The sequence below is a fragment of the Pleurodeles waltl genome, chromosome 6, assembly GCF_031143425.1.
Source record: "Pleurodeles waltl isolate 20211129_DDA chromosome 6, aPleWal1.hap1.20221129, whole genome shotgun sequence".
Lineage (NCBI taxonomy): Eukaryota > Metazoa > Chordata > Amphibia > Caudata > Salamandridae > Pleurodeles > Pleurodeles waltl.
In genome coordinates this window covers 1361595931-1361623505 of record NC_090445.1, presented here as the reverse complement: position 1 = coordinate 1361623505, position 27575 = coordinate 1361595931, and the positions used below count along the sequence as shown (strand labels likewise).

The 27575-nt window shown below is 44.5% G+C and overlaps 1 long non-coding RNA gene across 1 annotated transcript in view; it reads right to left on the bottom strand.

Moving 5' to 3' along the window:
* LOC138300842 (uncharacterized) overlaps positions 1-26250 on the bottom strand; it is a 273920-nt gene extending 247670 nt beyond the window's left edge. The window contains exons 1-2 of the long non-coding RNA XR_011205024.1: positions 26164-26250; positions 25966-26031 (exon numbers count right to left, since the gene is read on the bottom strand). This is a non-coding gene — a long non-coding RNA (uncharacterized lncRNA). The remainder of the gene's footprint in view (positions 1-25965; positions 26032-26163) is intronic.
* Between the last annotated feature and the right edge of the window lie 1325 nt (positions 26251-27575).

The following is a 27575-nucleotide window of genomic DNA, read 5'->3' as shown; positions in this document are numbered from 1 at the left end:
AATAGGCCGATCTGCGGCCTGAAATAAATTTCCCCCCTCCGGGGAGCGACTCTTGCCTAAGGGGTCGCTCCCCTTGCGTGAAATTGGTGCAAAAAAAAAAGATCCCGGTGCCTAGTGGTTAACAAAAGTCGGCCGATCTGCCCCCAATGGGGGCAGAAATGGCCTAAATATAATTTGCCCCCCAGGGAAGTGGCCCTTGCCTAAGGGGTCGCTCCCCACCTCAATAAAAATAAAATTAAAAAAATTATCCCTTGCACCTAGAGGTTTCTGCCCCCCCTGGGGGCAGATCGGCCTAATAACAATAGGCCGATCTGCCCCTGGGGGGGGCAGAAATGGCCTAAAATAAATCTGCCCCCCGGGGAGTGACCCTTGCCTAAGGGGTCGCTCCCCTTCCATGAAATTGGCGCAAAAAAAAGATCCCGTTGCCTAGTGGTTTCTGCCCCCCTTGGGGGCAGATTGGCCTAACAAAAATCAGCTGATCTGACCCCAAAGGGGGCAGAAATGGTCTAAATACAATTTGCCCCCCCAGGTGAGCGACCCTTGCCTAAGGGGTCTCTCCCCACCTCTAAAAAAAAAAAAAAAAAAAAAAGATCCCTGGCGCCTAGAGGTTTCTACCCCAGGGGTGCAGAAATGGCCTAAAATAAATTTGCCCCCCTGGGGCACTCCCCTTGCCTCCCCTTACTTTACGATCCGGCTTCTGAAATGCTCTGAGAGACTTCAAAGGGAAGGAAATCACATGATCGGAGATGATCACATGATGATCACATGATCGGAAGAGAAATGCAAAGCATTTCTCTTCTGTTCGCAAGTGGCTTCTGGGGGGGGATCGGAGTGTTCGGGGGTGGAAGAGGAAGGGCTTCCCCTTCCATCCCTGCCTTGGGGGAGTGGGAGATAAGCCCACAGAGGGAGCGCTAGCGCTCCCCCTAAGCTCAGTGCTCAGGACGTAATGGTTACGTCCTCGGCACATGAGCACTGTGCCGTTGGACGTAACCATTACGTCCACGGCACAGAAAGGGTTAAAAACTTTTAGTAAAATTGGTGCTGTTCCACTAATCACCATAAAACTTTCCACAGTTAAGTTATCCCCATTGAGTTTGGTCCTTTGTGCTGTTCCGTCAAGCGGGGCTCAAAAAAGGGGTGGCATTCAAAATTGGCATTTTACATTTAACTCCTATAGGTTTCTTTCTTCAAGCCTGTGGACAGTGCCACAAACACCAGTCTACGGACATATGGCCCAAGGAACATGATGTCCTGCGAGCTACATCAAGATAAGTCAGAAACTTTGGAGGAACCATAAACTTAGATCTGTCAGTGATACACATGCCAATGAGGTAACTGGGAGTTCCTTCTACACAATTAATATGCAGCAACACATCTTCCCATACCTCAGATATTAACAAAAACTAAAACTAAAAGCTATACTCCCTCTCATGACCTCCAAGCTGTGTACTTCAACTCCCATGAAGCATGGCCAGGGTAGGGCAAGCATCTCAATGGAGTTATTCATGCTGTGATGTATGATATATGGATTTGCTAACATTATGAAAAGTAAGTAAAGGGAAGATGATTTACCCTGGCTGGTGCCTGCAGGATTGGAGGTATCCATGTCAGACACTCCCACTGCACTTTCTGGTTCCAGGGTCCCATTGATGAGTCTCTCCTTGGGAGTGGGAGGCTGGGTGTTTTGCGGGTCCGCCACCTGTTGCACGACCATCAGTCATCCTGCTGACCACCTTCTCCTTTGTAAGAGACCTCAGATCATATCATCACTTGCTTATCTCAGGGATGGTCCTCTCGCTGACACCTAGGGAGTTCACCTTCTCCAAGAAGCTGGTTGAGATCTTTGTTTTTTGGCTCTCTGGTACTGGGAAGGAGGCCTTCCCAAACAATTGGTCCATATGGGACACACATTCTTCTTTCAGGAGCCAGCTCCCTTTCTGAGAATTTCACCTTCCTCTTCTTGCTCCCTCGGTCCTTGTTCCCATCTTCTGTTGACATGGTGTTCTCCAAGAATGGTGTAATACACTGGCAGTAGTGATGCAGGAGCAATCCTTACTTCCAGCAGCTTACTAGGCTTCTGGGTTCTGGCCACAGTCTGTAGTTGTAAACTTCCTTGTCTGACATCATCTTTCTGCTTCCAGAATGCAACATTTCCTATATTGTGATTTCCTAGCAGGAAATCACAATTTTGCGATTTCCAAAAGTGCGATTTCCTAATTGCGAATGTGAGTCCGTAGGAATCACAATTAGTGGAATCGGCAGTTACATACATACCATTTTGCAATTCCCGAATAGCGATTTTTATGGATTCATAATTTGGAAATTGCAAATCTGCAATGTCATACATATGGCCCCTATTCCTTTAAATTTATCCTCCTTACAGATCGCTTAGTTTTTTATGGCATTTTTGCTTCCCCTGAGCCAAGCCTTCACTCTTTTAAGATTAGGATCCCCCTCCTCTCAGAATGTCATGCCAAGCCTGCAACCAACTGCTGACCTAGTCACCCAGCATTGTAAGACACAATTCTCTCGGAGTGTGACAGGAGCCTGGAATCTCCTCAGTCAAGTCAGAATCTGGGAGGTATACTGGCTGATACCGGGACATCCCTCTCCTGTTTACTTTTGCGTCCTTCTGGAGCACTGAGTCCTTTGATAACCCAGGGTCCCTCCTCATCCATTCTTATGCTGTCAGTTTCCCTCCTCATCTAGTGGTGTAACATTAGCCTCTGCACCCTTCGTGGGGGAGCACCAAGCTCCAGGAGGGCCCCTCTACACAGTACACTGACTAAGTCTGGGAGGTGGTAGGTGGTGAGCTGGGGGACAGAGGGGCCATCCTTGTACTTTGCAGGAGGACCACCTTCAAATTTCTTTACTCTACTGCCCTCATCCATCTTCCATGGAGTACTCCAGCTCCTGGCAGCGCCTTCAGAAATTCAGGTTACTGATTGGCTGAAGGCTTTTATGGACTTCTTTCAGGCTGACATCCTGGAGGAACAGAGAAATGAGACTTTCTCCAGTTTCCATGTATTCCTTCTCCTGTGTTTTTCATTGGCCTTTCTCTATTTTAATGTCTTTCTTTTCTCTTTCAGGGCTTCAGTTGGTGTCTGGAGTGAACAGAAGGGAAAGCCCTTCAAGTACATAATCTGTCTCTTCATAGCCTCCTTGCAGCTCCCAAATATCCACAAACTTTGAACAGTGACAACTTAAACCGACAAAAAGGATGGCAATAATGCAGTCCATCTTGGACTTTACTCGTGTTGCATCACATAATGGCATTTAAATAAAAAAAGAACTGTAACAAGGTCTTTCTGCACAGATCTCCAATCCACTCCCATACTTGATCAATGCCTACTATCGCTTGAGGATCCATAAGATGACAAACTGAATGACCTCCATGTTTGAACAAGTTTTCTTCTAACCTTGGTCCAGTAGATCCTATGACCCATCAGGCAAAAATTGATATGGCAGAAACAACAGCAGTTTTCCACTGCCTATCTGGAGATAATGTGTATTGGGAAAACAAATCAGATCTTACCAGGGACTGAAAGGATTATATTTATATTTCAAGTGTTTTGCTAGCACTCCTTTGCACAAGAGATTCACACACACAAGAAAGTTAAACTGTCATGTTTTTTAAATGCTTTTTTAATAATATTAATGCCTAGCATAACATGAGACAGCCTTTGGTGGAATATCTTCTTTCCTAGTCCTAGCTATGTTCACATTAGCTCCAATATCTTGTTAATAATAGAGCTTCCGAGAAGGTGCACATACATATCTGCTCATTGTTTGTATTTTTCCAGTCTGCTGCATGGTGTTAGTTAGGCTAGTTCTTGTTTCTCTTATATCACTGTTCTCAAAGGAATAAGATGGTAACTGAGAAAGCATGACTTGGCACACTGTCGTAGGTGCACTGAAACATGTGTGCTCAGAGGCAGAACAAAAAATGAAAATATATACCAATAATGTTAGTAATTGGGTTACTGGTTGACTGGGGAGTGTCAAGCAGCATCCCAAATCCTAGTTAGGGTAAGACACAAATAAACCTCAAATAACCAGTACTCAACCCATGGTAGCTTGGTGTAAAGCAGTGAGGCATAATTTAGGGGCACTTTGTGAAGTATTTGTGCAACACTTCAAACAGTAGAACAGTGAAAAGAAACACACAAACAATATCCCACACCAGGGTAGAACAATAAAGCAAAATGCAATCCATAAAACAAGGCCAAAACAATAAAGGTCCAATCAATAGAACATGAGTTATGAATTTTTAAAGAATAAACTGCAGTATAGCACCTGAAAGCATAAAGTGCCAACTACGATTATCTGCTCATGCTAGACCAGGTGAAAGTAAAAACTTCCTGCCGACCATGTTGGAACATGGGTCTGATATAGTCCCAGATTAGTCTTGCTGAAGTTTTACCTTCTCTAGTTTTGTGCTGAGTCCCTTTCAAGTGGAAGAAGTTTACCGGGAGCAAGGAGAGTGGCACTGGCAATGGTCGATGTGGCATGAGGAGCAGGCCGGGTATCACAGACGGGCGGGCTGGAGCCTCGTATTGGCGATCCACGTAGGTGGATGAGGCTAACTGTGGAAAGAGACAGACTTGTGGTGGTTTGTGCTGATTTTCCATGAGCTGCAAGGTTCCGGTTCGATCTAGCCTGTTCATGAAGAGCCCAAAGGATTGACTTTAAGAGCTAGAGAACCACAACAAGGGCATAGCACCAATGAGGCGCCTCTTGGGGGTGTCAGAAACTCATTGAAGATGGGTCTGGGAGCAGTGGGGAGCCTGTTATGCCTCTGAGGCTCAGATCAGGAGGCCAGTAGACTATTCCTTTGAGTCACTCTGGGGTCCTGAGTTCAAGATGGCATTGCAGATCCAGTTCTTCTTCCCCAGGCAAGAGGGAAGTAGGCAGCAGGTTAGCACAGCAAGGCAGCAGCTCCTTCAGAGTACCAGTCCAGCAGAGTGGCATGGCAGTCCCTTCAGCAGCATAGCAGTCCTTCTTCCTGGCAGATTATTCACAGGTACAAAAGTGTACTGAAGTGGTGGTATCTAAGGTGTTTCTTAATATACACAATTGTGCCTCTGAAGTGGGGATAAGCTTCTAGAGGTAGGCCTATGAGGTGCACAGATGCTCTGCCTTCCCTGTCCTGGCTGTAGGCTTACTACAGGGGGGTGCAGCCCTTTGTGTGGAGACAGGACACAGACTATTCATGTGTAAGTGAGGATGGGTTAAGCTTCTCCCTTCCATCCTGCCAGTAATGCCTATTAAGTAACACCTAAGCTCCCATTGTATGTGGCTATCTAGGAGGAATACGCAAAGCCCAACTGCCAATTACGCCCAGTCATGTGACAAGACACAGGGTGCAGGCTCTAAGGGCCAGATGTATCAAGAATCCATTTTGCAATTCTCAAATAGCGATTTTAAAGAAATCGCTATTTCAGAGTCGCAAAATGGTATGTATCATATTTGCGATTCGGTGATAGCGATTTCTTAAAAATCGCAAATACTATTACCGAATCGCAAATAGCGATTCTGACCCCATTTGCACCTATGGGCCTATAGGCCCATATATGCACATTTTATGCATTTCCCAGTAGGAGGCTGGCCTGGCTTATACTGGGTACCTGATGGTAAATACACCTTGTGCAAGGTCCAGTTATCCCTTGTTAGTAGATTAGTAGTGTTTTAGCAGCTTAGGCTGATAGAGGCAGCTCTAGCAGAGCAGCTTAGGCTGAACTAGTAGACATGCAAAGCTCCAACTATATCACTTATATCATATAGTACTATATCATGAGAAACACAATACTCAGAGTTACTAAAAATAAAGGTACTTTACTTTAGTGACAATATGCCAAAAGTATCTTAGAGGATATACTCCCTTAGGAGGTAAGTAAAATACACAAAATATACACACAAACCAAAATCAGTTAAGTAAACAGTTAGCAAAGTAGTGCAAACACTGTAGAATACAGTAGGATGTAATAGGACACAATAGGCCTAGGGGCAACACAAACAATATACTCCAACAGTGGAATGCGAACCACCAATGGACACCAAGCCTAGTGTAGTGTGTAGAGGGTTGCTAGGAGTGTAAGAAAACACTAAGTATGTCCAAGATACCCCACCCAAAGACCATGAAAAGTAGGAGTAAAGTAACCCTACCACCCCAGAAAGACAGTAAAGATGAGATAGGGGATTCTGCAAAGGCAACAACTGACTGCAAAGCACTGAAGACGGATTCCTGGACCTGAGGACCTGCAAAGGAAGGGGCTCAAGTCCAAGAGTCATGCAAGTGTCCAGGGGGGCAGGAGCCCACTAAACCCGGATGAAGGTGCAAAAGGGCTGCCTCAGGAGTGGAAGAAGCCAAAGATTTTGCAACAACGGAAGGTGCCAGGAACTTCTCCTTTGGTCAGAAGATGTCCCACGGTGTGCTGGAGGATGCAGAGTTGTTTCCATGCAGAAAGACCGCAAACAAGCCTTGCTAGCTGCAAGAGTCGCAGTTGAAGATAATGGGTGCTGCCCGGGCCCAGGAAGGACTAGGAGGTCACCCCTTGGAGGAGGAGACAGAGGGCGCGCTCAGCAAAAGAGAGAGCCCATACAGAAGCAGGCAGCACCCGCAGAAGCACTTGAACAGGCATTCAAGAAATAGAAAGAAGAAAAACCACGGCACATCACAGATTCGTAGAAGTGTCAACTTATTCTCCTGTGGTATATCAGAGAAGACATATATCCTAAGATAGACCCGGTGAAGCAACTGGGAAAGGTGTCAACAGGCCAATTCAGTTCTCATATTCAGATAAACAACAGCCAACACGTGTTTCGTCAGAAATGACCTTTTCAAGGCTGTGAACATAATGATATGAAGATGGAATGTATCAATCACATGTATTGCATAGAGTATTGTACAACATATTGCCTGATGTGAAGGGAAATAAAGGTGAAATTGTGGATGAAAAGAAATGCCCAACTCCACTAGTTAAAAGTGTGCCATGTTCCAGACCGAGAACATAAAAGTGCCCAATCCAAGACAAAAGCGGAAGTTGACAGGGAACAATGAATGATATAGAAATCTGTGACATCCGTGTGCAGGTACCAACATCTAAGACTTATGGTGACAAGCATAGGACAGTCGTAATGTAACCAAGGCCCTGGTGTGAATAGTGATACACACAGCATGCCTAAAAGATCCCAGAACATTCAGAGTAAAATTAAAGCAAATTAAAAGATCGTCGGGTAAAAAAGTAACAGAAAAATGCATAAAAAAAGAGATAAAGGAGTCAATATGTGGAAATATCAATCTATGCTATCAGGCTCCAATAGGCACTACAAATGTCAAGTAGAGTATAAGGAGAGAAGGTCCAAAGACCATGATAAGCCTGAAAGAAGAGATACAAAGATGAGCCCTAATTGGAGGGTGTTAAAGTGTTGCATGATAAAAGAGCTCAAATAAGACATAGTCTACGAGCAAAAGGGAATAGATAAACATGTCGATTTAACTCCCAGGCGTGGCATACTGACTGTCATCCATAAATAATGATTAGCGCTGCAACAATGGAAACGAATATCATGAAAAGTAAATGAAAAAAGTACGAAGTCATAAATAGAATGTCCCCGATGTTTAGGCGGGACACTAAAACCGGCATGCTAAAGAAAGAGTATTTTTTCGAAAGACCAATAAAACATAAATCACCACAAAAGTGCTGAAACAGGGAGCCGCCGTGTGAGGACATTTAAATGGTAAATTTCAAACGGTCCACTCGTAAAAGCGGAGACCGTGTCAGACAAAGGGAGACCCACCAAAAAAAGAGATGTCACCGAAAACAGTATAGCCGATATTCAAAATAAATGTGAAGTAGGTAAATCTTATCCCCAGATGTGCAGATATTTCTATTTTCTATCGGCGTCGTATGGTGTGTAACGGCTTGTTGCCTGACGAAGGACTACTATTTATGTGCACCGAAAAAAATAGAAATAGGAAGCGGACTATCGGAAACCGCACCGTATGTCCGCCATATTGGAAAGGAACGTACCAGCCTTGTGTATTGAAAAGAGAGAATTAGTGCATGCGGCAAAATTAAGAAAATTTAGAGGTAGAGACAGCTCAAAAAACAAAGTGGCATAGTTAAGGCACAGATGCACAGGCTTTGGTGTATATTTCAAATATGCCATGGATGTATGATGTAGGGACATATTCACTCATAATGATATACAAAAGTGACATGAAAAAATTGTTTTGGTGCTACAAAATGTTTTTACAATGGCATACAAAGATTAACAAACAAACTTTGACTTAAACAAACAGGGAAAGAGCCCATACAAATTAAGACAATTCTGTAGGTTGATGTCACTGAAGGGTGATATACTGTAGAAAGACATCCAGGTCCTTATCACAATTGAGACCCTCTTCAACTGCCCATAACTTAATGATCCATCTACTCTCTAGTTGCCTAAGGCGGAGAATCCTGTTGCCGCCTCTCAGGCAGCTACCCAAAGTAGCAATACCATGTGTATGGATGCCCAGTCTTTCTTGCTGCGTGTGTTTCACATTATAGTGTACTGCAAAGGGGTAATCACTGTTGTTGTTTCTAATCGCCCTAATGTGCTCCTGTAGTCTTTCTTTGAAGGGTCTGATAGTACAACCAATGTAGATGTTTTTACAGGTACATACAATACAATATACAACGAATTTAGTGTTGCAATTCATAAATTGCCTAATGGGATATGTCGTATTTGTATTGTAACAAAAAAAAAATGTTTTATCCATAGCAAATTCACATACGTTACACTGACCACATTTGTAGAAACCTGGTGGTGGTGGGGAAAACCAACTGTCATTTACAACCGCTGGCAAGAAACTGTGGCACAGTTGGTCTCTCAACGTACGTCCCCTGCGATGAGTCATGTCTGGTTTGTTTTTCAAACTCTTTTTAAGACTCTCATCTGATAGTAGAATATGCCAGTTACTCTTCAGGATCTTGAACAAATTTGAGCTGGCACAATTATATGTGGTGATGAAAGACAAAGCTTTCCTTTTGTCTACCTTCCTGTGTGTTTTGTTGGAAAGTAAGGATTCTCTGTTTACCCTCAATATCCTATTGTGTGTGTTGCTCAACAATCTTTGAGAATAACCTCGGTTTAGGAATTGTAGTTCCAGTGATTCCAGCTGCCTGGAGAATTCTTGATCATCATGACAATTGTGTCTAATTCTGACAGCCTCACCAAAAGGAATGGCTTTTATTTGTGAATGTGGATGCGCACTGCTTGTATGTAGAATCGAGTTGGAAGCAGTCGGTTTCCTAAATAGTTTGGTGTAAATGTGGTTCCCATTAATGTAGAGTGTCAAATCCAGAATGTCTACACTAGTTGTGCTGAAATGGCTGGTAAAATGGATGTTATAACAGTAAGTGTTCAGATGGTCAACAAACAAATCCAATGTGGTAGAAGTGCCAGACCAGAAAAGAAGAACATCATCAATATACCGACCCAGGAACCAGGAGGCGTTCAAGAAATATGAGCACGGCGGTCGCCTTAACACCAAAAAGGGGGTCCCACAAAGCCGGTGGTCAACTCAGCGAGTTGAGCAATGCAGGACAGAGTGCTGGGGACCTGGGTTGTGCTGTGCACAAAGGAATCCTTGCAAAGGTGCACAGAAGCCCTAGCAGCTGCAGATCACGCAGTACACAGGATTACTCTCTGGCGTGGGGAGGCAAGGACTTACCTCCACCAAATTTGGACAGAAGGACCACTGGACTGTCGGGGTCACTTGGATCCAGCTCCTGTGTTCCAGGGACCACGCTCGTCAAGATGAGAGGGGACCCAGAGGACCAGCGAAGCAGAAGTTTGGTGCCTGCGTCAGCAGGGAGAAGATTCCGTCGACCCACAGGAGATTTCTTCTTGGCTTCCAGTGCAGGGTGAAGGCAGACAGGCCTCAGAGCATGCACCACAAGGAAACAGTCGAGAAAGCCAGCAGGATTAGGCGCTACAATGTTGCTGGTAGTCGTCTTGCTACTTTGTTGCGGTTTTGCAGGTGTCCTGGAGCAGTCAGCGGTCAATCCTTGGCAGAAGTCGAAGAGGGAGATGCAGAGGAACTCTGGTGAGCTCTTGCATTCGTTAACTGAAGAGAAACCCACAGGAGAGACCCTAAATAGCCCTCAGAGGAGGATTGGCCACCTAACCAGGTAAGCACCTATCAGGAGGGGTCTCTGATGTCACCTGCTGGCACTGACCACTCAGAGGCCTCCACTGTGCCCTCACACCTCTGCATTCAAGATGGCAGAGGTCTGGGACACACTGGAGGAGCTCTGGGCACTACCCCTGGTGAGGTGATGGACGGGGAGTGGTCACTCCCCTTTCCTTTGTCCAGTTTCGTGCCAGAGCAGGGCTGGGGGATCCCTGAACCGGTGTAGACTGGCTTATGCAAGGAGGGCACCATCTGTGCCCTTCAAAGCATTTCCAAAGGCTGGGGGAGGCTACCCCTCCCCAGCCTGTAACACCTATTTCCAAAGGGGGAGGGTGTAACACATTGCTCCCAAAGGAAATGCTGTCTTCTGCCTTCCTGGGACCTAGCTGCTCAGACCCCAGGAGGGCAGAACCCTGTCTGTGAGATGGCAGCAGCTGTAGCTGCATTGCAAGTCTCAGAGAGCTGGTTTGGCAGTACTGGGGGTCCATGGTGGAGCCCCCAGGATGCATGGAATTGGTTCCCCAATACCAGATGTGTAATGGGGGAGTACAATTAACACCTATTTCCAAAGGGAGAGGGTGTAACACCCTCTCTCAGAGGAAATCCTTTGTTCTGCCTTCCTGGGACTTTCAGGAGGGCAGAAACCTGTCTGAGGGTTGGCAGCAGCGGTAGCTGCAGAGAAAACCCCAGAGAGCTAGTTTGGCAGTACCCGGGGTCCATGCTGGAGCCCCGGGGATGCATGGGATTGGCACCACAATAACAGATTTGGCATGGGTGGACAATTCCATGATCTTAGACATGTTACATGGCTATATTCAGAGTTACCATTGTGAAGCTACATATAGGTATTGACCTATATGTAGTGCACAAGTGTAATGGTGTCCCCACACTCACAAAGTCTGGGGAAATTGCCCTGAACAATGTGGGGGCACCTTGGCTAGTGCCAGGGTGCCCTCACACTTAGTAACTTTGCAACTAACCTTCACTAAGTGAGGGTTAGACATATAGGTGACTTTTAAGTTAGTTAAGTGCAGTGTAAAACAGCTGTGAAATAACGTGGACGTTATTTCACTCAGGCTGCAGTGGCAGTCCTGTGTAAGGATTGTTTGAGCTCACTATGGGTGGCAAAAGAAATGCTGCAGACCATAGGGATCTCCTGGAACCCCAATACCCTGGGTACCTAGGTACCATATACTAGGGAAATATAAGGCTGTTCCAGTGTGCCAATCAGAATTGGTGAAAATGGTCACTAGCCTGCAGTGACAATTTTAAAATCAGAGAAAGCATAAACACTGAGGTTCTGGTTAGCAGAGCCTCAGTGATACAGTTAGGCACCACACAGGGAACACATATAGGCCACAAACTATGAGCACTGGGGTCCTGGCTAGCAGGATCCCAGTGACACATATCAAACACACTGACAAATAGGGTTTCCACTATGAGCACTGGGGTCCTGGTTAGCAGGATCCCAGTGAGACAGTAAACTACAGACATATACTAACAAACAGGCCAAAAGTGGGGGTAACAAGTCTAGAAAGAGGCTACCTTCCTACATTCCCAAATTGCGAATCCCTAACTGGAATTCGCAGTTTCGGAAATGCAAGCCCCAGGGTGCTGGTAGCCAAAGGGACCCTCTGCTACACCCCCAAAAATTATTTTAGGACATGTAAGGTGCACATATGCCAAAGGGGCATGTGTGCATTACATGTCAATTTTAAAAATGCATTTTTAAAATTTGCACATGGTTACCACCAAATTGTACTTGGTGGTAATTGTGATTCCTTAATGCCCAATTCGCATTAAGGAAAAGCTTGATACATGTGCTTAAGAAATTGCAAATAAGGATTCCTTATTTGCGATTTCTTATTCAGAGAATTGCAATTTGTGATTCTCTAAACCGGGCCGCAATTTTAATGAATTGCTATTTTAGCGATTCCTTAAAATTGTATAGCGAATGCCTTTCATACATACTGAAATGCATTTCTGCATTCGCAAACGGCCGTTGGCACTGTTTGCGAATGCAAAAATCTTTGATACATCTGGCCCTAAATGCCTAAGACAAGAAAATGCTAACTTTCTAAAAGTCCCATTTTCATTCTCAGAATCATAATTTAAAATCCGACTTCACCATAAATTAGAATTTTAAATTAGGATTCCAGAGAATCCAAGCATGAACCAATTATCTCTTACCATTTGGAAATGACACTTATAAAAATGTAATGAGGCAACTCAAATGTTATTCTATGGTGAAGATAGACAACAAGTTTAAGAGGTTTTCACTACCAGGACATGTAAGACCTACCAGTACATGTCCAACTTTTTAAAGATACTGAACCCTGCCCTACCAGGACATGTAAGACTTACCAGTACATGTCATTTTTAAATAAACTGAACCCTGCCCTTAGGACTGTCTAGGCCCTATCTTAGTGGTGACATATGAATTTAAAAGGAAGGTTTTGGCCTGGCAAAATGTTTCCGTTAAAACTCCACACACAGGCTCTGCTATAACAGGCCTCAGTCATATTTAGAGGGCTACTTAAGTGGGTGGCACAATCAGTGCAGCTGGCCCACTAGTACCATTTAATATACAGGCATTGGGCACATGTAGTGCACTTCACTAGAGACTTATAAGTAAATTAAATATGGCAATTGGGCATAAGCCATTTTAGAACTTGTGTTTCTAGTTGACAGAGGTATGCATCCTGATCAAACAGGAACCACAATCCTAATAAAGGTAAGTGACAAACACTCTTTAAATTAACCTGTGCTCACCCCCTGGTAGCCTGGCACAGAGCACACATGCTTAACTCAAGGGGCAATGTGTAAAGTATTTGTGCAACACTTCAAACAGTAAAACAGTAAAAACACCAAACAAAAAGATACCACATGTGGTCTGAAAAATGGAACCTGATTTATTAAATAAAACAAGACCAAAATAACAGACGGTCCCAGGAAGCTTGTTTCCGGTCCAAGGAGGTCCTGGCCTGGCAGTTTGGACTGGACTGTTGCCATCGGAAGCAGGGTCAAGACTGATTTGCATATGGCTGGGACCAAACTGGGATGGCATAGTGGGCATAAAAAAAAATGGCATGGGATGCGGCTCAAGAGATCGCCAGTGGCTGAGAATAAATCAAGCATTCCATCCATCAATTTGTTGTTTTTGCATTTGCCTCCCTAAGTGTGTAGGGTATGCTCAGTCATAGGACCTGGGCTCACTCTACCACTGTATACAAGCTAGATTTACTGATGAGGGGTAGTACCCCAAAACTGATCCCAGGATGCTTGTTTCCAGTCCAGGGAGAACTTGGCTTGGCAATTTGGGATGGACTGTTTCCATGGGGAACAGGGTCAAGACTGATTTGCATATGGCTGGGTACAGACTGGGATTGAGTGATGGGCAAAAAAAACAATTATTTGGGATGTGGACTGAGCAATTGTCAGTGACTAAGGTTCATTCAATAATTTCATCCATCACATTTTTGTTTTTGCATTTGCTGTCCTAAGTGTGCAGGGGAAACCTAGACGTGGGACCCAGGCTTACTGTGCCACTGGATACAGCCAGTCTGGCTGAGGAGGGGTGATTCCTCAAAACTGGTCCCAGAATGCTTGCTTCCACACAAGGGAGGACCTGGCCTGGCAGTTCAGGGTCAACTGTTCCCATGGGGAGGAGAGTCTAGACTGCTTTGGATATGGCTAGGCCTGAAATGGGGTGCCATGTGGGCAAAAGAACACAATGGGTTGGGATGCGACCCTGAGTGCCAGTGGCTGAGATTAATTCATGCATTCCATCCATCACCTTGTTGTTTTGAATTTTCTAAAAGTGGCATTTTCAAAATTGCAACAATAAATCCAACTTTACCATTGAAGAGGATTTAGTCTTAGAAATCTATATGCACTAAACAAGACAGATCTACCTTCTTCCAATCAGGAATTACAGCTTATTAAATGAGAGGTGTAGGCCTCACAGTAGTGAAAAATTATTTGGGGAGTTTTTCACAACCAGGACATGTAAAACGCATACATACATGTCCTACCCTTTATTTACACAGCACCCTGCCCTGTGGTCTATCTAGGGCCTACCTTATGGGTAATTGATATATAATGAAAGCGGGGATTAAGACTTGTCAAGGGGTTTTAAATGTCAAGTTGACATGGCAGTCTGACTCTGCATTCAAGCTGCAATGGCAGGCCTGGGACATGTTTTAAAGAGCTACTGAATTGGGTGGCAAAATCATTGCTGCAGGCGCACAATTAGCATTTAATTTAAAGGCCCTGGGCACATGTAGTGCACTTTACTAGGGCGCTAAAAGTAAATTAAATATGCTAATTAGGTATATACCAATCAAACCATGTTTAGGGGCGTGAGCACAAGCACTTTAGCACTGGTTAGCAGTGGTAGAGTGCATAGAGTCCTAAGGCCAACATAAACGAATGCAGCAAAATTGGGCACAAGCAGGCAAAATGTATGGGATAAGACCACCCTGAGGCTGATATGTCTAACAAGCCAATGTTACCAGGTTTTTAAGGAGCAATCACAAGCACTTTAGCACTGGTTAGCAGTTGTACAGTGCTCAGAGTCCTAAAGCCAACAAAAACAAATTCAGCAAATATTGGAGGAGGAAGGCAAAATAGTTCATGATGACACTGCAGAAAGGTCTTTTGCCAACACATAGGAAATCAGACTATGAATATAAAACATAAACTTTCAACACAATAAGGGGACCTGAATAGCTAACCACAATGTTACATATTATAAAAATCTGCATCTTTCACACGTCCTTACTTATCACACTGTTAAGCTCTGCAACCTAATAGGAGACAACAACACCTCAGAAATCTCCCCACAGAACATTGAAACACTTTCCACACAGACCTACAGTAAAGACAACATTTGTGCAACCATACACCCACATAGTGTAATATGCTACCCAGGTGCACAAGTGGTTCAGCACCTCACATAGGGATAGTAAATACTGTAATTCAATACAATATAACTAAGGCACAACTGTTAACACAAGAACCGTGTACATGAAGCTATATTTTTTTCAGAATCAGCATTGTATATGTTTTTCACAGAATATTTTACTCTGGGAGCCAAAGAGGTCACTGTCAACAAAAGGTGTTCCTTTGCTTCTGTCAAAGAAAACGAATGTCATTGAAACTCTGGAGAGTGGCCTGGCTGGTCAACGGAGGCCGCTGCTCCCCTAGTGAAGGGCTGACCTCCATGAATAGAGACTCCAGAGAGGCTATCGGGGATCGCCATGTCTTCACTGCATGTGTCAGCATGGTAAATGCACTGAAGGTAGAACAGATTGCCGAGCAGGTGTGTTTTTTTTTGGTCCAGTCAGCAAACGTTTTTGTTTTGCTGAAAAACACACTGAACGTTGGTGTTTATTTCAGCAAAATAATACAAATCAACTGTTCCTATGAGAAGACCAGTCTTCTCACTGCATGATATTATATTTACCTGGTCTGGATCACCATGTCTTACAGAGAAATCCAGTGATGGACGTCCTACCCTCAATAGGCTATACAGCCTAGTGACGCATATACTGGCAGGTTAAGGATGTCCATTATCAGAACTAGAAGAGCAGTTCCAGCTGATGGCCTCTGAAAGTGATAGTTACAGTACTTGCCCCTAACTCCATAGTGTGTGAAACAAATTAACCCAACTTCCTCCCGGATTTTGGAGGGTGGGGATGGCGGAGTTCTCCTCTGACACAATTTTTGGGAAAAATGAGTTTAAAGACTGCATTTGAAAGAACAATGTTCATCTAAATATGCTAAAAAGAAGCCAATGAAAGGGTTCTCATAAATATTCTAGAATGTTCCCCCGGCGCCAAGCAAACAATCCCAATCCAGGAGTCAGAAATCACATTTTTATCTGGCTGAAAATATGCTAAGATTGACCTCCACTTCGCCAGGCCCTGCATTATGCCATAGATCATCCCCCATATATGCTTTGAATGTCATCCCCGGTAGTGAGGATTATCTCCACCATGCTAGGTGAGCAACAAATTTGTAAGCATACACACACATTCACCCAGAAACAAAAACACACACACACACACTCAGACTCTCACACACACACTGACACTAATGTACCAATTCACATACTCTCACCCTGTCTCGCGCACACACTGTCACATACACACATTCACTCACAGCCCCTAGCAAGCTTTGTCGCACTCGCACTCTCACCCACTCACTGAAAATAAGAATCTCCCGTATCTTCTTCACACACACTGATACCCTTACACTCTCACACAGTTTTTCACACTCTGTTGCTTTGCTTTCTGTGCTGGTAGCTGGATCACACATGGCGACTCACCACTCTTCTACAGCAGCATTAGGTCACAAATTTGATGCTGGAAATCGGAAACTTGAGGCCTGAATTCTAATGCCGCAAAGGAGAGACATACATGGCAGCAGGGATGTGATTAATGACCCGTCTTGAGTCCTCACTTAGCTTCTGATAGCACAGTGCTCTCAGAAGCTGGGACAGGGTTTGGGATGCTGTGTGTGGATTGTGATTGGTTGGAGGGACACCTTGATGAGTGTTCTGACAGTGCTTTGCAGCTTCATTTTAGAATACATGCTATATTGCCTGAGGTAAGTGTAGTGTATTTGTTAAACAGTATGTCTGCTAATGGAAATGCATGTTATTTAGGGGTCGCAGCTGTGAATGCTGGCTTCCTCTTTGCGACCCCTGACACTGCCTTTGTGACCCCTGGCCTCAGAGGTGGCAATGACAATGCCAAAAAACAAAACAGAAGGTAAACAGATCTACAATATGCATTGATTACTTTCTGCAGCTCCGGCTACAGAAACACAAATAAGTATACAGTAGTGCAATGTACACTTTGCTGAATGACATTTTAAAATGAAGTAAAAAACGCACATATTTAAACAAGGTGATGCAGATTTTTATTATTGCAAACATGTATAAAATTGTTTGTTTGAATAAAAACCTCACCTGTGTGCTGCAGTGGGTGATAATGCTTTACAGTTGATGCTAATCAAAATACAGGAACAATGCTAAGGAACAATGAATGTCAACAGCATTGTAAACACTGGTCTGCATAAAGAAATTCATGTGGGCAAAACCAATAATGTTTTTTAAATCATTTTATGTCTTTCTGTAATTTTGCAATACATTTTGTGCTTAAGGTATATATCAGGGAAACTATTGCATCATGAGTTTGAAGTATAAATAATTTGCTTTCCCAGTGTTATTTTGTGTATTAGTACCCCTATATTTTCCTCTTTCACCAAACTCATAACATTTGGTACAATTGTGAGAAGCTGGCCTGGTTTGTAGTGGGTACCAGAGGTACTTACACCTTATACTAGGTCCAGTGATCCACCTAAGTGAAATGTAGGCAGTGTCTAGCAGCTTAGGCTGTCTAGGGGTAGCTGTAGCTGAGCAGCCAAGGCTGAACTAGGAGGCATGCAAAGCTCTTGCAATACCACTATAGTCACAAAGTACTTATATTCAATAAAATATAATATTCAATGTTACCAAAAATAAAGGTACTTTATTTGAGTGACACAAGGCCAAAAATATCTTAGAGGCAATACTTCTACTGGGGGTATGTATTGTATACAAGATATACACTAGCAACCAAACTCAGGTAAGTAAACAGTCCTAGAATAGTGCAAACAGTGAAAAACACAATAGATTGCAATGAGCCTGGGGGCAACTCAAACCATATACTCAAATAGTGGAATGCGAAAGTCGGATTCCCCCCTAGGCAAGTGTAGTGTATAGAGGGTCACTGAGAGTGTGAGAAAACATCAAAGGTAAGTAAGGTACCCCACCCCAGAGCTCAGGAAAACAGGAGTAAAGTACAGCAAGTTTCCTCAGAACACACTAGAAGTTGTGATAAAGTATTATGCAAGAACCAAGCAAGACTGCAAGAAACTAATGATGTATTCCTGAACCTGAAGACCCGTGGAGAGAGGAGACCAGGTCCAGAAGTCGATGAAGAGTTCAGGAAGAACAGGAGCTCTTGCCAACCTGGATGAAGGTGCAAAAGTGGATTCTCCGGTTGGAAGAAAAGTACAAAAATGCACCAAAGAAGACATTTGTGGGTTCCTGCCTTGTGCAAGAGATGTCCCACGTCGAGTCATTGGATACAGGCTGTTTGCGTTTCTGGTTTCCGCCAACAAGCCTTGTTTCATGCAAGAACACTTTTTACATCAAAGAAGAACTGCCTGGAACTAGGAGGGACTTGGGGGTCTCAACTCAGACTGAGGAGACAGATGGGGCTCTCAGCACTTCAGAGAGCCATCAGAAGACCAGGCAGCACCCACAGGAGTCCCAGGACACGGGGACAAAGTAGATGCAAAGTGCGGTCATCGCAGAACTACTCAAAGGGATCCTGCGCTACTGGAGAACAACTCAGGGAGCTGAGGGTCGCAGGATAGAGTGCTGGGGACCTGAGCTATACTGTGCATGAAGAACTTTTGGAAGAAGTGCAAAGAAGCCCAAGGAGCTGCAGAGGACGCAATGCACAGGGGTACTGTCTGGCATGGAGAGGCAAGCCCTTACCTCCACCAAATTTGGACAGCTTGACCTTTGGACAGTCAGGATCACTTTGGTCCACCACCTGTGTTCTAGGGATCATGCTCGTCGACAGGAGAGGAGTCCCAGTGTACTGGTTGTCATTGCAGAGAGGTGCCTGCTATAGCAGGGAAGTGACTCCGTCACTCCACGGGGGATTTACTTTGGTTTTTCTGGTGCAGGGTGAAGACAGGCAGTCCTCAGAGCGTGTACAACCTGGAAACTGTTGCAGTTGCTGGCTGGAGATGAAGTTGCAGGTCACAGTAGCCTTCCTAGATATTTTGTTCCAGTTACAGCAGTTCCTGGAGCAGTCTGTAGTTGATCCGATGATCAGAAGCTGAAGCAGAGGATGCAGAGGAGTCCTGGTGAAGTCTTGCAAACCAAATCAGAGGAAACTCCCAGAGGAGAGGCCCTAGATAGCCTTGAGAGGGGAATTGGCTACCCACCCAGGAATGCACCTATCAGTAGGGGTCTCTGACGTCACCTGCTGGCACTGGCCACTCAGATGCTCCCAGAGGGTCCCCACACCTTGGAATCTAAGATGGCTAACACCAGGGACACTCTGGAGGAGCTCCCGGCACCACCGCTGAGGTGGTGATGGACAGAGGAGTGGTCACTCCCCTTTCCTTTGTCCAGTTTCATGGCATTGCAGGGACTGGGGGTCCCTGAACCAGTGTAGACTGGATTATGCAAGGAGGGCACCGTTTGTACCCTTCAAAGCATTTCCAAAGGCTCTGGGAGGATACCCCTCCCATACCTGTAACACCTATTTCCAAAGGGAGAGGGTGTAACGCCCCCCTTCTAAAAGAAATGCATTTTTCTGCCTTCCTGGGATTGAGCTGCTCAGGTGGCAGCAACTGGGGCTGCAGTGGAATCCTCAGAGAGCTGGTTTGGCATTACTGGGGGTCCATGGTGGAGCCCCCACGGTGCATAGAATTGGCTCCCCAGTACCATATTTGGATTGGGGGTTCAATTTCACAATCTTAGACACCTCACATGGTCATATTCAGAGTTACCATTGTGCAGCTACGTATCTGTGTTGATATATATGTAGTGCACACTTATAATGGTGTCCCCTCACTAACGAAGTCCGGGAAATAGGGCCTAGACAACGTGGGGGCACTTTTGCTAGTGCAAGGGTGCCCTCACACACAGTAACTTGTCACCTAGCCTTCAGTATCTGAAGGTTAGACATATAGGTGACTTATAAGTTACCTGGTGCAGTGAAAATGGCTGTGAAATAGTATGTGCACTATTTAACTCAGGCTGCAGTGGCAGTCCTGAAAGAGTATTTGTATGAACTCCTTATGGGTGGCAAAAGAAATGGTGCAGCTCATAAGGATCTCCTGGAACCCCAATACCCTGGGTACCTAGGCCCATGTACTAGGGGACTCTAAGGGGGGCCCAGTGTGCCAATCTGAATTGGAATATGGAGTCACTAAACTATAGTGACAAATCTGGTAAACAGCGAGAACATAAGTACTGGAGTTCTGGTTAGCAGAACTCCAGTGACACAGTCAAGCATACTGACAACACATGTAGGCCACAAACTATGAGCACTGGGGTCCTGACTAGCAGGATCCCAGTGAGACAGTAAAAACACACTGACAAACAGGCAGAACTTGGGGGTAATATCCCAAGAAAGATGGTATTTTCCTACAACAATAAAAAATAGAAATGTGTAAAATGTTTTTATCATGCAAACACCCTATTTACCATATAGATGTTATATAAAATGGACATTTGTCTGTTAGTAACTTGTGTTATTAAATAATTGCACACTTAAAAATCAAAGTCTCTTTAGAATTGACATTTACTGTTATGTCATTAGGATTAAGGTGACATACCTTCCTGGCCAGATCAGTGTCAGATTGTATGATGTCACTTTCCATTATTATCGAAAAGCACGAACAATTAGTAGGAAAAGATAAAGTCTCTAATTCACTTTCAATGAGACCATAAATCTATCATTGAAGACACAATTTAATTGCTCAAAATTCACTTATTTTTTCATTCGCAACAGGTAAGACACTTGTTCATTCACAGGAACAAATTCACATATATGGTGTAAACATTAAACATTACAAACAAACATATTCGGCATAAGACATAAATCAATAATTCAGCTGTCCTTGTAAATTATTGGTCCAACATTCTTCTCCTCCTTTATTTTTCATGAAACCAAGCGATACTCAATTAAAACTAAACCGAGAATCTGCATTAGAGAGATGGTTGTCTATTCAGTCCCAGTCCTAAAACGCCTTTACTTGTGACCCAATTCAGGGAAAACAAGGGACTGTATTAAAGATTCCTTAAATGGTAACTTCAATTTTCAATACAACCTCTCCACAAGTAACGAGTCAACACGTTTCGGCCCCTTTCCAAATATGGGCCTCTTCAGGACTACTGGAGAGAGCCAAACCTAATAAATTAACTCCACAATATTACTAAACCACTACCTAGTCCAAATCAATAAGGAATACCCTTCACCATAAAGTGCATAAGAAACACAAATCTAGTGATGCTGTTTTAAAATAACTGCGTGCTCTATGACAAATAATACATGGGTAGGTTAGAAACAGACCAGCATTGTTATGAGGAGTACGAAATTTCCTAGCTATCGTGAAGGAAAGTTTCAATTCTATTAAGGACACGGAGGCGAGGATTATGCAGATCTTTCTTCACTTTTTATTAAACAGCAAGTTCAAAGTCAAACAAAACATGAACAAAAAACTACAAGTTCCATGAGCCCGCCGCCATGGTAACGAGTATCCAATGAGGTGCACTCCTTCATGTTGGTATAAATATCCCGAAATGCGTCACACTTCCTCGACTTCACTGCGGAAGGAATCCTGGTAGAGTCAATTGGTTGTAGTTTCGAAACCTACAAAAGAGGTATAATTAGATGCTAATCCAATAGAACACAGAAACATACCGAAGGCAATAAAGTCATGAACCTTAACATACATTTAAATATAAAATGTAAATACATCTGAATCAAGTGCTGCCTAATGTAAATTAGAATATGAGCAGAATAACAATAAATAAAGGTATAAACGCAAGTATACTACCTTGCTACGCAGATAGATGTAATCGGGAGGGAACATACCAGCGTAATGTATGTGGGTGGGATAATCCTCGCCTCCGTGTCCTTAATAGAATTGAAACTTTCCTTCACGATAGCTAGGAAATTTCGTATTCTATCACAGGACCGGAGGCGAGGATTATGCAAGTTCAAAGCTTACTCACCACTAGTGCGGCTGCTTCATGAATTGGTTTAAAGTAAAACTTCTTAAAAGTAGAATCTGAAGACCAATCAGCAGCATGCATGATGTCCTCTAATCCGCCCCCCACTTGTATGGCTTTGGAAGCCATAGCTCCCCGAGTAGAATGGGCGCCAAAAACTTGAATATCTATTCCTGCCTCAGAGAGAATCCATCGAATCCATCTGGCAATGGAAGGAGAAGAAACCGCCTTGAACGGTCTCTTTATAGAAATCAACAATTGATTCTCACCTGGAGGTCTACAAGAACTGGTCACTTCCTCATAGACTTTGAGACATCTAAACACAGATAGTTTCGGGGAATCAGGAAAAGCGGGATAGGATACCGACCTGGTATTAGTCTTTGTCCTCCTTGCAATAGTAAACGTGACTCCTTCTGGAGTAAAGACTCGAGCGGAAACATCCAGTGCTCTGATATCTGACACTCGCTTACAGGAAATGAGGCAGAGAAGCATGGCTAATGTGGCCGACAATTCTTTCGTCGACAAATACTGGTTGTCCTGCCAAGAGGATAAAAGATTAAGAACTAAGTCCACATCCCAGAGCTCCGAATATCTGGGTTGTGGAGGTCTGGAGAGTCTAATACCCTTAAGAAGTTTACATATCCAGGGATGCTCCCCGATCGGGAGATTGTTCAGGGGAGGGTGGCCCGCGGAGATTGCCGAACGAAAAGAATTGATCGTGCGATACGCCTAGCCGGATTTTGCTAATTCTGCAAGGAAATTGATGATGTCGGTAATACTGGCCCCCATGGGATCGCAGTGTTTGCCCACACACCAACGAGACCATCTATTCCATGCTGATCTATATCGTTTGCATGTACCAGGGGCCCAGGCCTGTGCGATGAAGTTATTAGCTTCCTGCGAAAGTCGGTTGTCTTGCCAACGATGCCGGAATCTTCCAAGCTATGAGGGAAAGATGACCTAGAAGGACTAGAGGGTGACAGAAACCCGACGGATCCAGGAGTATTGAGGGAAAATCCGGGAGGCGAAGAGGACATTCGCACGAGAGTTCCAGCAGAGTCGGGAACCACGCCTGTGACCTCCACCAGGGGGTTATTAGAATCACCGTCGCCTCTTGGCGGCGAACTTGAGCAGCAACCCACGGGATAAGAAGAAACGGGGGAAAAGCATAACCCTGAAGGGTCCCCCAATGTTGGAGAAACGCATCTACTGCCGCCGCCCCCGGATCCGGACGCCAGCTGAAGTATAGGGGAAGCTCAGCATTCCAACGAGACGCAAAGAGATCCACTGAGCAGGGACCCCAACGATCCATGATCGCCTGAAAAACCGAGTGATGTAGTCGCCAATCGCTGGGATCCTGGAGAAACCGAGAATTCCAGTCTGCCCAGATATTCTGGGATCCCGGAAGATACTCTGCTGTGACTGAGATTTGGTGTTGAAGGCAAAAATGCCAAAAATCTTTAGCTAGTTCCGCTAGGGCTCTTGATCTTGTCCCCCCTAGACGATTTATGTATTGTACTGCCGATACATTGTCCATCCGTAGAACTACACATGAGACTTTGTCTCTCGTGAGAGATTTGATCGCAAATGATCCCGCCAGGAGCTCCAGGCAGTTGATATGCATGGTTAGTTCCTGCGGGGTACAGCGACCCCCGAACGAGATGTCCCCGCAACGAGCCCCCCCATCCCTGGCGACTGGCGTCTGACTCGATCACCAGATCCGGGGCTGCTTCAAAAATGGCCCTGCCATTCCATGCCTCCATGTGGTCCAGCCACCAAAACAACTCCGTCCTTGCCTCCTGAGACAGGGAGATCAGCTCGGAGTACGTCACCCCTCGGCGAAGGTGAAACGCTTTCAAGCGTTGCAGGGCTTTGTAGTGTAGGGGACCAGGAAAAAATGGCCTGAATCGAAGAGGAAAGCAGGCCGACCACTCTGGCTAACTGACGTAGTGAAATCTGGTCTCGTCGAAGGACTTTTCTCAGTTCCTTCTTTATCTTGGAAATCTTCGTCGTCGGGAGACTGAGAGACGCCGATCGGGAATCCACTAGAAACCCTAGGAAGATTAAAGATTGTGCTTTTATCCAAAGCTGAAAAAGTAGCCACAAATTTTCCTAACTCTTTCACAAAAGGGACGCCAAATAAATTGCCTTGGGCAACAGCCCCTGCCTCTGAGTTAGACAGTTCCCCTAACTTGGGGTCGATTTTGATCAATAAAGACCTGCGTCTTTCTGCAGAGATGGCACAGTTCGCGTTGCCCCGGAGACAAACAGCTCTCTGAGCCCATCCTGCTATGATGTCTGTCTGAAGGAGAGTGTTTGCTTGCTTGGCACGCTCCGCTAATTGAATAATCTGTGTGAGGGGACCTAACACATCAAGAAGTTTATCTTGGCATGCCTTCCAGGAGCGATCAATCCCTTTTTTTGGGATCCTTGGTATACTTGGCAAAAAACGTACACATTTTAGGGTCAATGTCAGGCGTAAAAGCGACCTTATCCGATAAAGACGGGCGTGGGCCCTCCGCCCGTAGACGAGCTTGCACCTCTTTGTCCAGAGGTTGCCTAATTTTGCTGGTGACATATTCAGCTACCTTGTGGTCTGGACGTCACTCCGAGGAACGCGGATGGTAGATACCCTCCGGTTCAAACATATCGGAGTCAGAATCGCCGTGATCCGAAGGATCTGGTAGGGTAGCACCAGGACGCCAAGGGCGACCTGAGTCGTCATCCAAAGATGATGAGTCCTCATCTGAACCTCCCATGAAGCCTTTAGGGGATCCCAAATCAGGGTTCCATAGGTGGTGAAGCATGTCACCCATTACCCCGGGCAAACGGCCCTCCCGGGAGGGTAAGCGCTTATGCGCGCGCGCACTCTTGGGGTTGGATAAAAACTCACCATCCTCCAGGTGCCCCGCGTCGCGCTTGCGCATTTTCCTGGGAGCCGAAAGGGTAGAGGAATCACCCTCCGCTCCCGTCACACCAAACATGCCCGTACCCCTGGACACCTGTTCAGTAAGTTTAGCTACAGTATCCCTAAGAGGGGCTAAAGCGTGAGAAATAGCCTGTGAAAATAAAGCGTCCACCCCAGGGGGAAGGGTACGGTGAGAGGGACCCTCACCTGGGGACATGTTGGTAAAAGGTTCATTCACTTGAGAGGATTGCATAATGAGGACTGGACAGAGTATACACCCAACAAAAATATATATAATATATAGGGTAAATCCCTACCCTCTCTGTCACTCAAGTAAAGTCAAGAAATAATGCCTTCCCAATGGGGTAATCCTTACCCAAACGGGTGTCACAGGTAGGGAAAAAACTGCACCAGAGGCACGAAAACGTGCTACTGAGGTAAAAACCCTCAATTCTTAAAGAAAATAACAAACGCGAGGTGCGAGCGCCGAGAGCTGAGAGTAACACGCTCTCTGACGCTGAAAAACGCAGCGCGCGCGCCCTCTGGTGGGTCCGACGCGTATTTAAACACGCCGAGGGCGAAACAGAAAAATGAAACGCTCGAGCGGAAACGTCTGTTCCGGACCGCTCGTAGCAACGAACGTTGCTATAACAATTAAATACACGGAAAACACAATTGAAGCAGTAACGCGAGCCAACAAACAAACTTCTAACCGGAGGCAGAAAAAGGCACTTATCTGACTCGCAGCAGTGAAGAAAGAGGAAGTGTGACGCATTTCGGGATATTTATACCAACATGAAGGAGTGCACCTCATTGGATACTCGTTACCATGGCGGCGGGCTCATGGAACTTGTAGTTTTTTGTTCATGTTTTGTTTGACTTTGAACTTGCTGTTTAATAAAAAGTGAAGAAAGATCTGCATAATCCTCGCCTCCGGTCCTGTGATAGAATCTGTGTGCCCTCTCTATTACGTATACCAACCAGGTGGATTATAGATAAGTAGAGTGAGGAGCCCACTTTAAAAGTGTCAGGTGAGCGTTCCATGTTTCATATTGTACTCACCCTAGGAACCGGGGATGCTTATTTGTATCCTGTTCGAAAAGCGGAACAATCCTATCTGGTGGCTGCCTATAAAAGAAAATACCTATAAAAGAATATCTCTATAAAAGAATATCTCTATAAAGGAATGGCCGTAATTACATTGTTTAGCAAAACAATGAAGCCTTATTAAAAGGCTCAATTGCCTTCTTTCCTACTTACTTTTAGGAAGAATAGCGTTGCCGTTTTCAGGAAATTACTTTCCGTCGGCCCGGTACTCTGTCTCCTCGTATTACCAGGCGGACTGCAAAACACGGAAGTGTAAAGGTTTTACTGTTTCCGTGTCGGCTATCTTTATGGGATAATACGATCTGCACGCGGCGGCCATCTTAGAGTGGAGAACATAGAATATATCTAATGGGGCCCAATACTACGGATTCATTTTCCTGTTTTATTTGACAGTGTGTTGGTAATTATTACATGTCTAATGAGAAAAAACAATAACTTAGATTATTGTGTATTCTCAAAACCTACCTCCCTGTATTCTTTCCTTCTGACATTAAAATTAATATATGTATGGAAGATCATCTATACATGTTGCCTACTTAAGAAAGTACATAAGTAACAACTCAATGAATTACACTTAAAACAAGGGGTATAATGTTACAAGCAAAATGTTCACAGAGTCCAATGGCTAAGCCATTTATATAAGGGCCTACTTTTCATCATCATCATTCAGTCCATGTCTGGCCGTTCCTAATTTTTCAATGAGTCTTGCCTCCTTTTTCTTTATAACATCGGAGACTGATTTTCCATCACTTTTGGTGTGCATCACTTCCAAAACCGTCCACCATATATCATCCGGTTTATGATTAGCTTCACACTAATGTCCCACCAATAGCGCACTTCTGACAACACATTTGATTCTTGATCTGAGTTGTAAAATCCTTGTCTTTACTGGTTGTGATGTCTGGCCTATGTAAAACAACTCACATGGGCACTTTATATAATATATGACTTTTTTGTATTGCAGTTTGAAAATTTGTTTTGCCGGTGTATAAACCCATTCAAGATTACTTCATTTGTTTCACTGGTAAATTGACATGCAATGCAGTTTTTACATTTGAAGTGCCCCTGCAGAGGAGGAAATTGTAGCATTGATCTCAAATCTTTTTTATTTTCTACCGGTTTTGCAGGCTTAACCCAATGCTCTCGTAAATTACGGGCTTTCTTAAACACAAATAGAGGTTTATCAATGTTTAATCCTCCCAAAATTCTCCAATTTCTTTCAATAATCAACCTGATCTTATTGGCCTTGGGGCTATAAGTAATAACACAGGTTAATGGATTTGCCTTCTGATGTTGTTTTGGAGTAAGGAGGGTTTCCCTAAGAGTGAACCAAGCTCTTTTTGATGCTGATTTACCCAATTTCTTTGGGTACCCCTTGTCAATCAACTTAATTATCAAATCTGAAGCATTGCTTAAGTAATCTTCTTTGTTACTACAATTCCTCCTAATTTGGAGGAATTGGCCATATGGCAAATTTTCCTTCAATGTCCTGGGGTGGCCACTAGAAAAATGTAGTAGGGTGTTACGGTCAGTCGGTTTCTTATATAAACTGACTTCTAAGTGGC